Consider the following 11,614-nt stretch of genomic DNA (forward strand, 5'->3'; position numbering starts at 1 on the left):
AATGTGGTAGATCTGAATTGAAGGACACCATTACACACTGAACTCCTCCTTTCCCCAGGCGGCTGAGAAAGCCTAGTCCTATTCCCTTATTCTTGTAAAAATAGATTAAGCTTTTGAATGCGAGAAAGGCAGCAGAAGCCCCAGTATATCTGGTGTAATAAGGAGATGGGTGGCATGCCTGTTTCATCTTATCTCCTAAAGCTGCCTGACAGTCAGTGGCTCCTTTTAACCAGGCAGGCAAGACAGTCTGCCAGCAGCAATTCAAGCCTTTTGAGTTCTGAGGTCCAGAGTCTCTTTCCTCTCCTCTTTTTTCTCTCTTCCATCCTCTGCCCAGTCAGCTGAAGCACAGAGTGTTTAACATTATATTCGCTTCATGCTCGGTTTGTAAGTGGAGGTGAGAGAATGTTACTAAAAATAGCAACCAGCCTCTCTTGTTGCCTGCTTCTCCTCTCACCGGGAGCATCCATTCCTTGTGTCCCACTTCTCTTCTCATCTGGGCTAAATTGATTGCTGTCGCTCTGGCCAAAAGCCAGGAGAAATTGAAAATTGCCCAGACAGCCCTCTCCTCCCTTAACTCCCTCCCTTCTCGTGTTTACCTCCTGCTGTTTTCTCCCCTCCACCACCCCCCTTCTACTCAGGGCGCCTGCTTAAGAGGGGCTTTCAATAACATTCTCCACTATAAGCACTCTCTGGTAACCTTGATGCTGATGTATTTTACCCAGCGAAAGAAAAAGCTTTTTAAATTTAATTTTCCTAACACCTTCTATGAAAAGTTTTTTACAATTTTTCTTATCTTGTCTCTCATCTTACCAGTGGAGGAGAAATCCTATTGAAACGACTTTGGCGCTGAATGGTTGTTTATTTACTGAGCCATTTTAATGTTGACTACCCTGAATCATTGATCGCTTCCAATGGAATAAGCACACAGCCTGTTCTGTGGCAAAAAAAATGTTATAATATTCTTACAAAGCATACAAACAACATGCAGACACAAACATCCACAACACCACCCCTGTCCACACCCACCTGTTCACACCACCCCTGTCCACACCCACCTGTTCACACCACCCCTGTCCACACCCACCTGTTCACACCACCCCTGCCCACACCCACCTGTTCACACCACCCCTGTCCACACCCACCTGTTCACACCACCCCGGCCCACACCCACCTGTTCACACCACCCTGGCCCACACCCACCTGTTCACACCACCCCGGCCCACACCCACCTGTTCACACCACCCTGGCCCACACCCACCTGTTCACACCACCCCTTCCCACACACACCTGTTCACACCACCCCGGCCCACACCCACCTGTTCACACCACCCCGGCCCACACCCACCTGTTCACACCACCCCGGCCCACACCCACCTGTTCACACCACCCCGGCCCACACCCACCTGTTCACACCACCCCGGCCCACACCCACCTGTTCACACCACCCCTTCCCACACACACCTGTTCACACCACCCCGGCCCACACCCACCTGTTCACACCACCCCTTCCCACACACACCTGTTCACACCACCCCGGCCCACACCCACCTGTTCACACCACCCCGGCCCACACCCACCTGTTCACACCACCCCTTCCCACACCCACCTGTTCACACCACCCCTTCCCACACCCACCTGTTCACACCACCCCGGCCCACACCCACCTGTTCACACCACCCCTGCCCATACCCAACTGCCTAGACCCACCTGTTCACCCCCCATCTCTAGGGGTGATGTATCATTCTCTGCCACATGGCCTCAAACTGCACCATTTTGTTTCTTTTCGTCGCCCATGCACTTTCAACATTTTACATAAAGCATTTGACCTTTCCATTGTGTTAACGATGGAGGATTGGTTGATTTCCAGTTAAGTATGTTTTTGTCAAGATTGACGAGAAAGGATCGTCCAATCCATCGGGTATCTCACTGCACCCTCACATGTCATGTCTTGAAATATGCAAACAGATTGATTAATAGTAAATTTACTTTATAATACTTCTGCCAATTTTCTAGCTCCGCCCATAACTTTTGGACTTTATAGCCTTCCCAGAAGAAGGCTATAGAGTCATTGTTAATTTTACACCTAACACTTGACTCTGCCGTTGTGCTGTCGAAATTTGTGAATTTTGTCTCTTGTGTAATAAATTCTATACATTAGTTTATGCTGGATTGTGTACATTTTCACTAACTGTAATTGCATTAGTTCCAACATTCTCTTCATCGTGTGCCAATATCAGTTATTTTTAAGTCTTAGTTCCGCTAGTTAAGCTATCCAACTGAGATTGCCCGTTGGATTGGCTCTCTGCAAGGGTTTGTATATTTTACCCATCAAATGAACATCCTTTTCTGACTCAACTAGGATTACCTCAAGATTACTCTGATATCCAAAATAACATAAATTTAAATTTCTTGATATGGAACTTTTTTAAGTTGAATGTATTTGAAAATATCGGTCCAAAATTGCTTTTGAATTCTGTCATGGAAATACATTTATTAATAAATAAATGTAATTTACGTTTTCTATACCTTTTTTTAGTTTTCCCTGTGGACCAATTTATCAGGGAATTCTGAACGTTTTAATTTCCATACAAGTGCTGAATTCTAAGAATCAAGACATTTGAATCCACTTTTTGATTAAATCAACTTCTCTCTCTCCCCCATCTCTCGCTCCCATCTCACTTTATCTTGCTCTCTGTTTCTCGCTCCCCCTCGCTCACTCATTTCTCTCTCGTTCCCCCTCCCTCTCTATTTCTCCAGGTTACCAAACTGTGATGCTCAATCATCCACAGAGCTATCAGAGTATGATAGTAGTGCCACAGAGTCACAACCCGGTCAGTGGCCAGCAGAACCCAGTCAGTGGCCAGCAGAACCCAGTCAGTGGCCAGCAGAACCCGGTCAGTGGCCAGCATAGCAATATGGGACATCAGATGCAAGGCATGATGGTCCAGTATCCCTCTATGTCATCTTATCAGGTGGGTACTCAGTATTTCAACATCTAATAACTCAATGTCACTTTATAATGTAAAAACACAATTAACAATGATGAACATTAAGAAATGTAAAGCATGTTTATTTAAACCTTTGTTTAGCCAAGTAGCTTAGTCATTAAGAAGCATTCTCTTTTCCATAAAGTATTGTGTAACTGTGAATATTTTTGGGCATCCCATGTCATCCATCTGAACTATGGGTCTGTCTTGGCAGGTATCCATGCAGCCCCAAGGCTCCCAGGTTGTACCACAGCAAACATATCAGCAGCCTATCGTCATCCACAACCAGTCCAACCAGAGGCCCATGCCTGGCTCTGGTGTCCAGGTTTACTACAGTGTTATCACACCCAATCAACAGAGGTAGGACATCACCACACAGTTTTAACATAAAAATACCTATACTTATTGTAGACCCATTCCACTTAATGTAGACCCATTAATAATACCAATACATTGTTGAGTACATATAAATGCATTCCCAGTTGAACAGAACACCATGTGGTAGGACATCACACATTTTTAATGTGGACATACTCCGATTATAGACCAATAACATTACTACAGAACATTAATACTGTATCATTCCCAGTTTTACAGTAAGCAGTTTTTTTTAGGTTGAACAGATAACTAGCCCTTCTCTGTGATGCTTCACACTGAGCTGTGGAAACCCCCCCCCCCTCCTGGGTCCTCTTCTTTAATAGGTCATGTTCAAGATGATTTATAAGGCTAGATATCTACTGAGTCTTAATATAACAGCGCTGGTCCAGTGTGGCGAGCTGCTCTCTACACCATCCTTCATGCCAGCCCTCTGGTCCGCTGTGCAGACGCACATTATTCTTCAGGGTGCCGAGTGGCATGGAGAGCAGAATGTCTGCTGCGGCAGCTGCCTGCCTCTGCTTTGGGATGACGCGTAACCCTACCTGCCTTTTTGCTTATATTGTTATAAAATCAAAATGGAGTGAAGGAGGAGCCTGGAAAAAAGAAACCCCAGTGGCACTCCACAACCGCAATTCCGTAACGGAGACGCAGTGATTTATGCTGTTTTCCCTTGATTTGTTAGAAAATGAGCCTGTAGAGATTTCTAGCTGATTCCCAGCTTTTACCAGTTTCAGATTGAGGATATTTATGGTTGTTCTAATGCAATACAGGGTTATTGATCTCCTGTGTACACAGTGTTCCACTTCAGTAATTTAGCACATTTTAAAACCGATGTGCCAAATTCTGATTACATGAATTAATCTGTGCCAGAGCTTGGCCTCTCTGCTACTCGGCTTTAGTGTGTGTGGTGTTTCTCTCACTGCAGCTCCTCTGCAGAGTTCCTGCCTCCTTCCGGATCAGAGCAGATGCTGTTCCCTCGGCCGTCCTCCCCCTGCAGCTCCCAGCAGCCCCTCCATCAGACACATCAGTGCTCAGGTACACACAGAAACACACACACAGACCGACACACTGCAGTGTTCAGGTATACAGCAGAGAGCCAGTCTGAGCCGCATTATAACCAGGTCTCAACTAGGAAATAAAAATCACAATTTATAAATGAACTAGTCTGGCAACCAGCTGGTTATCAGTAGCTGGCTACAAGACTGCTTTATCACTTTACGTTGGATCCCTGAAAGAGCATATTTTCTCTTTTCAACTGTATAAGTGTGAAATATAAAATGTTGCTCCTAATGAGTTAGTTGTTGAAATGAGCTGCTGTATGGGTTGTCTCTGGAACAAAACCCACAGACGTTAACTTCGCTGTACCACCTTTTTAAAAAAATAATTAAAAAAAACCTTTCTCCTACCTCTTTTAGTTCTTTAACACGCTGTCCAATCCAACCGTCACAATGTAGACAGCCCAATCCCCTCTGTTCTGAACAATGGCGTGGAAGAGCCCTCTAAGAACATTTTAATTAGAGCCCAACTAAACAAAGGCGTCATCAGGAGAAATGACTTGCAACCAAATCAAAATGGATTGAATCGATTCTAAAGGGTCCTCTTGGGGAGGGGGCGCAGACAGGCAGCATTCTCATCTCCCGATCTCCCAGGTAATGCTATAACAATACAACGTGGCAACAACAGAATAAATGTGATCTAGACGCCTTAACGTCTTTCTCCTGACCCCCCCCCCCCATCTCCTTCTCCTCCTATTCAGTTAGCTTTGAGGCTTTAAGGTGCTAATTGAAATTACACTCCAAGTCTTAACGATGTAATTATTGAACAGATATGGACTGGTAATTAAGAAGTAATTCCTCTGCTTTGTTCCCAGTTATGGTCATCTTATTAAAAAAGTCCCTTAATGGGCAATCTAATTCTAATTTGAAACGTTTTAGGAGGCCTTAATGTGATTTTCCTCTGTGGCGAAGCTCCTTTGATCAGTATAGCCACCGTCGGTCTCCCCGTGTCTCGGTCGGTCTCTCAATTTACAATTACATTTCAACTTAAGGGCTGTATTGGCATGGGAATCATATGATAACAAGTGAAGTAGATAATAAGCAAAAGTGAAACAAAAAATTAACAGTAAACATTACACTCACAGAAGTTCTTTGTCTCTCTGTCGCTCTGTCTTGCGCTCTGTCATCTTTTATTTTCTCCTTAAATAACTCATTAGAGGAAAGGGTAATCTTATTTCAAATCCTGAAATTAGATCTCTCTCTTCAGACCTGAGATCGTTGAAATGTTTTCATTTCATGCCAGGATTACCACGTAAAAAATACATTCCCTTCATTTTAAACCTCTTGTGGCAAATGTAAATCTTTTTTTTTTTCAATGTGTAAATGTGTTTTGGTTATTATGCAGTTCTATGGGTCCTTTCTGTGTGATCCCCTTTTTATTCACAAAGAAATACAAATAGACTGCTGCGTATTACACCAAGACAGTGCTAGTGATGGATTAAATCCAAGGTTGGTAGTACTATAGAGTCCAGGTTCTCTTGTTTGTGGACCTCCCTTTTTGTCACAATAAAATAGATGGAAAACAAAATATAAATGGAGGTTTTCATCCTTGAGATAGGGTGGGGAATTATGTGGCTGTCAGGATAAGAGTGTTATAGATGCTCGTTACTTTTATCCCCCATCAGAAAAAATTACAGACAGGCTAAGGGCAGTCATAAGTCTTCCTCATCAGAAATAATTAGACAGGCTAAGGGCAGTCAGAAGTCTTCCTCAGCAGAAATAATTAGACAGGCAGAAGTCTTCCTCATCAGAAATAATTAGACAGGCTAAGGGCAGTCATAAGTCTTCCTCATCAGAAATAATTAGACAGGCTAAGGGCAGTCATAAGTCTTCCTCATCAGAAATAATTAGACAGGCTAAGGGCAGTCAGAATTCTTCCTCATCAGAAATAATTAGACAGGCTAAGGGCAGTCAGAAGACTTCCTCAGCAGAAATAATTAGACAGGCAGAAGTCTTCCTCAGCAGAAATAATTAGACAGGCAGAAGTCTTCCTCAGCAGAAATAATTAGACAGGCTAAGGGCAGTCAGAAGTCTTCCTCAGCAGAAATAATTAGACAGGCAGAAGTCTTCCTCAGCAGAAATAATTAGACAGGCTAAGGGCAGGCAGAAGTCTTCCTCAGCAGAAATAATTAGACAGGCTAAGGGCAGGCAGAAGTCTTCCTCAGCAGAAATAATTAGACAGGCTAAGGGCAGGCAGAAGTCTTCCTCAGCAGAAATAATTAGACAGGCTAAGGGCAGTCAGAAGTCTTCCTCAGCAGAAATAATTAGACAGGCTAAGGGCAGTCAGAAGTCTTCCTCAGCAGAAATAATTAGACAGGCTAAGGGCAGTCAGAAGTCTTCCTCAGCAGAAATAATTAGACAGGCTAAGGGCAGTCAGAAGTCTTCCTCAGCAGAAATAATTAGACAGGCTAAGGGCAGGCAGAAGTCTTCCTCAGCAGAAATAATTAGACAGGCTAAGGGCAGTCAGAAGTCTTCCTCAGCAGAAATAATTAGACAGGCTAAGGGCAGTCAGAAGTCTTCCTCAGCAGAAATAATTAGACAGGCTAAGGGCAGTCAGAAGTCTTCCTCAGCAGAAATAATTAGACAGGCTAAGGGCAGTCAGAAGTCTTCCTCAGCAGAAATAATTAGACAGGCTAAGGGCAGGCAGAAGTCTTCCTCAGCAGAAATAATTAGACAGGCTAAGGGCAGTCAGAAGTCTTCCTCAGCAGAAATAATTAGACAGGCTAAGGGCAGTCAGAAGTCTTCCTCAGCAGAAATAATTAGACAGGCTAAGGGCAGTCAGAAGTCTTCCTCAGCAGAAATAATTAGACAGGCTAAGGGCAGTCAGAAGTCTTCCTCAGCAGAAATAATTAGACAGGCTAAGGGCAGTCAGAAGTCTTCCTCAGCAGAAATAATTAGACAGGCTAAGGGCAGTCAGAAGTCTTCCTCAGCAGAAATAATTAGACAGGCTAAGGGCAGTCAGAAGTCTTCTTTTAATAAGGTCAAGTGCAGGTCAGAAAAGTGCAGGTCAGAAAGTTCTCGAACCCTTTGTTAGGCAAACGCATTTAATTGGATGTTTGACGGCAAAACATTTGAGATGATGCAATTAAAAGTATCAATGATCTGAGCGGTCTTGGAAAGAAGGTCCCAACTAGAATAAAATGCATGTCAACAAACATTGTTCAAACATAGTTACATTTCTAATAACATATTACATATCAAATAAGTGGAGGTTAACATCACATGTAATTAGATGACAAAGGATTTTAACGGCAAGTCAGTGAATATGATTTAGTTTTCATACATAATACACTAATGAAATACAAAACAGTCAAACTGACATACTTATCCTATTAAACGTGATTCATATATTTCTAAAAGGCAAATGTCACACACACACACACACACACACACACACACACACACACACACACACACACACACACACACACACACACACACACACACACACACACACACACACACACACACACACACACACACACACACAAAATAAACGTACTGTGATTCTTAAGTGGAACAGGTTCTAGCATCTGAAATGTAAGACTAAATCTTTACACATCTTTCATTGCCCCCAAAGAGATGCATATAAACTCTCATTGAATTTGATGTAATATTGTAATGTATGTCCTTGTTGCCTCTGTGCCCCTCCTCCAGGTGGTGGAATGGTGATGATGCAGCTGATGTTGTCCCCTGGCCAGCAGCCGAGGCCTCACACGCCCTCGCAGTGGAAACACAGCAAGTACTACAGTCTGGATCACACCAGAGGACAGAAGTCCACAGAGCTCTCAGTCATAGACACCTCACAGGTGAGAGTCCCTTGGTCCGCTCCCCCATAGAGCCTAAAGAGAACATGCAGATTTGAGGAAAAAATGTTTTGCAAGTATTTCTTCAGTATCACACTCTTGGTGTAAATATAGTAATTGGGTTTGGTGTTGTAGTCTGTAATGTTGTAAGAGAATAGCCTTGAATACTTTTGATTTTGATTTTGAACCAGTGGTTTTCCTGGTGTCGGGTGTGTTCACCCAATAACCCTCCCCTGTCCTCCATCTAACCCTGTCCTCTATCTATCCATACAGAGCAGTCCCCAGCTGGGCAGTCCCTCTACCTCCCCCGCCCAGTCGCCAACCCCCTCCCACCTGACCAATGTGAAGAGCATCCGTCCTGGCCTCACCCCCATACCCATGATGCCACAGTTCTCCAGACCCTTCATGCCAGGGCAAGGTGGGGGAGACACCCAGTGTTCCTTTACCCAGTCCTGGGGGAACTTTAACCAGCCATTTCACATACTTAATCTATTCCAATTATATGGGAATATGATATTCCAATGGCTTGCTGATTAGTTGAATTAGGTGTGCTAATACTACATTCAAACAAATGTGGAATGCTGAGGGTCCCTGAGGCCACTCAGCTGCTCCAGCTTTATGGCAAATGGTAACCCTAAAGAAATGTAGCCCAATTTAGTGTGTCGTCATTTGTGTTTCCCAGGAGATGCTCGGTACCCATTGCTAGGGCAACCCCTCCAGTACAACCCCCAGAGCCGTCCTCCTCTCCTCCACTTTCCCCCCATGGCCCCCAACCATCAGGTGAGTCTACACAAGACAGAGGAGGAAATATCTGTGTGGATATCTTCGTACCATTTTAGAAATGCTTAGCGACATCTTCTCTTTAGTACTGTGCAAATAAAACAAAAGCTCAAAGTCAAACAATGGTCCCCGCTTCTTCTTTTCTCCCTCATTTTCTCTTCCAATGTAATCAATATCAAGCATTTGGGATACCTTGAGATAGAGTCCACATAAAGTGCAACAGCAGGTCAACTGAATGTTCTCTCGTCCTCCTTTCCGCTCCCAGGTACCTACAGGGATACGGCACAGCGGTGGAGGAGGCAGAGGGAGGAAGCAGCCGAGGAAAGCTCTGTCTACAGATCTCAGTGTAGGTCAACCAGGTAATGGTAGAGAACACCTCCGTCTGTTAAGAGGACAGAGATGTGGACCTCTAATCAATAAATATCTTACTCTTAGATATATCTTAAATACAACATTTATCCATGATATTGATATTTGATCTAAAAAATATATATATATATATATATATCATTTCCACATGCTTTGTAAACAACAGTGAAACACTTACTTATGGAACCTTCCTAATAATTCAGAAATAAAAAATGTAGAAACAATTATAACACGATATATAAATCCACAATGACTAACGATAACTTGGCTATGGGGTACTGGTACCAAGCCTGTGCAGGGGTACGAGGTATTTGAGGTGGATATGTGCATATAGATAGGGGTAAAGTGACAAGGCAACAGGATAGATAATAGACAGTAACAGCAGTATACTGTAGGTAGGGGTAAAGTGACTAGACAACAGGATAGATAATAGACAGTATCAGCATGTGATGAGTCAAAAGAGTTTGTGCAAAGAGGTTAAATGCAGATAGTCCGGGTAGTTATTTAGTAGTCTTATGACAAAGGAAGCATCGGGTTAGTCTGTACTGCTTTAACTAAAGAGGTCATAGGCTAAAGGCTGTCTCCAAGTTGGGTCTGACAGTTCTCTCTCTCCTCTCTCGGAGGCAGTGAGTGGGCGGGTCCTGGAGGTGACTGAGCTGCCGGAGGGGATCAGCCGGACCGAGGCGGACTCTCTGCTAGGTGAGCTCTCCAGAGTCAGGGCCGTGGTCTGATGGCTCAGAGAGCACCACTACCATCACAGCCGCGTTGTCTGGCAGTCAATGGCTAACGGTGACCACCACCACGATAAACCCCCACGGTCAAACCCCTGTCAACCCAGCCTCCACCTAATCCCTCCTGGTCACGTTCCCCTCCAGGTACGCTGTGCAGGATGCCCTCCTGAACCACAACGGCCCCTGATCCTCCATCAGACTTACCACGAGCAGGTGCCATGGCCGAGGTTACGGCAACAGACACTCCCCGATAGGGCCAGCTCCCAGTAGAGGGCGTTAAGGACCCCTGGCTCGCCTTTTAAACCCTGACCCCTCACCAGCACCGCCAGTCACTTCCTGTTGCCATCACTCCCCCCGGCCGCCCCTCCTTTCCCTCCTCCCTCTTCACTCACTACGTTGGCTTGATGTAAAGGGTTGTTTTTCCACTTGATTTGTAGAGACTTGGTTGGGGGGAAATGTGTTGTACTTCGTAATGTTCTTACTAGCGGTTTGACGAAAAAGAACAAAATGTAACTGAACTGACGTGAACGAATATCCAAAAACCACGATTATTGAAGTTCCAAATATTAATAACCTGTCTGCTCTCTGTTTTGAGAACAGGCCGGAACACATCAAAAGCCTGTATTTTTGTTTCATTTTATTTGTTCATTTGTTTTATAGTTGTTGAAATCTTGAGTCAGGCCCAAAGCTCAGCTCTCTCATTATTACTCACCCAGCCCAGTTGCCGTGTCTGGCCTGGTTCAGTTTAACTCAACCAAAGCTTCCCCACATCCCCAGGGTAGCTGACTATCGGCCAGCCTGCCACCAGCCACTTGCCCCATATTGTGGCCGGTACATGATGAAGTTGGCCTCGGCTACACAATGGGTCTCTAGTTGTGCCTTTCTCGCCAAAGTCTACTGCTTTATTCTCCAAGAAACGCAACATGAAGTCACCCCCTGTCAGAGTCTATTGTTAAATGAAAAGACCTGCACCTTGTAAATAATTTATATAGTAGCTAAATAATTCAATCAGTTCTCTATTACACAGTGAACGTTCTGTATGTGTGTTGTTCACAGGCAGGCACAGATGAGAGCAACGGGAAAAAAGGCTCGTTTGAAACCCCTGGTTTTTAACTTCATTTAAAATGACACTCCTCCACCGCAACGGCATATTTTAGCAATCATCTGCTTGGATGGCCTCTCTCGCTCTCTCTCGCCCGCTCTCTCTCTCGCCCGCTCTCTCTCTCGCCCGCTCTCTCTCTCGCCCGCTCTCTCTCTCGCCCGCTCTCTCTCTCTCGCCCGCTCTCTCTCTCTCGCCCGCTCTCTCTCTCGCCCGCTCTCTCTCTCGCCCGCTCTCTCTCTCGCTCTCTCGCCCGCTCTCTCTCTCGCTCTCTCGCCCGCTCTCTCGCTCTCTCTCTCTCTCTCCACCACACTGTCCTCCCTCCTCTTCTACAAGGCCTACAGTGTCAAATCTTTCATTAGGTCTTTTTAAATGATATACTTACTGGGTCACTGGAAGAAACAACAGT

General features: G+C 44.7%; 1 pseudogene across 1 annotated transcript in view; it reads left to right on the forward strand.

The window, feature by feature from the left end:
- LOC124048468 overlaps window positions 1-11,409 on the forward strand; it is a 57,233-nt pseudogene extending 45,824 nt beyond the window's left edge. Inside the window, exons 19-26 of the transcript XR_006841217.1 lie at window positions 2,758-2,972; window positions 3,202-3,347; window positions 4,291-4,400; window positions 8,078-8,229; window positions 8,500-8,644; window positions 8,909-9,006; window positions 9,272-9,365; window positions 10,003-11,409. The product of XR_006841217.1 is annotated as a R3H domain-containing protein 1-like (transcript). The remainder of the gene's footprint in view (window positions 1-2,757; window positions 2,973-3,201; window positions 3,348-4,290; window positions 4,401-8,077; window positions 8,230-8,499; window positions 8,645-8,908; window positions 9,007-9,271; window positions 9,366-10,002) is intronic.
- The last annotated feature ends 205 nt before the right edge of the window (window positions 11,410-11,614 follow it).

This window comes from Oncorhynchus gorbuscha, linkage group LG01 (assembly GCF_021184085.1).
Source record: "Oncorhynchus gorbuscha isolate QuinsamMale2020 ecotype Even-year linkage group LG01, OgorEven_v1.0, whole genome shotgun sequence".
In the NCBI taxonomy this organism is placed as follows: Eukaryota; Metazoa; Chordata; class Actinopteri; order Salmoniformes; family Salmonidae; genus Oncorhynchus; species Oncorhynchus gorbuscha.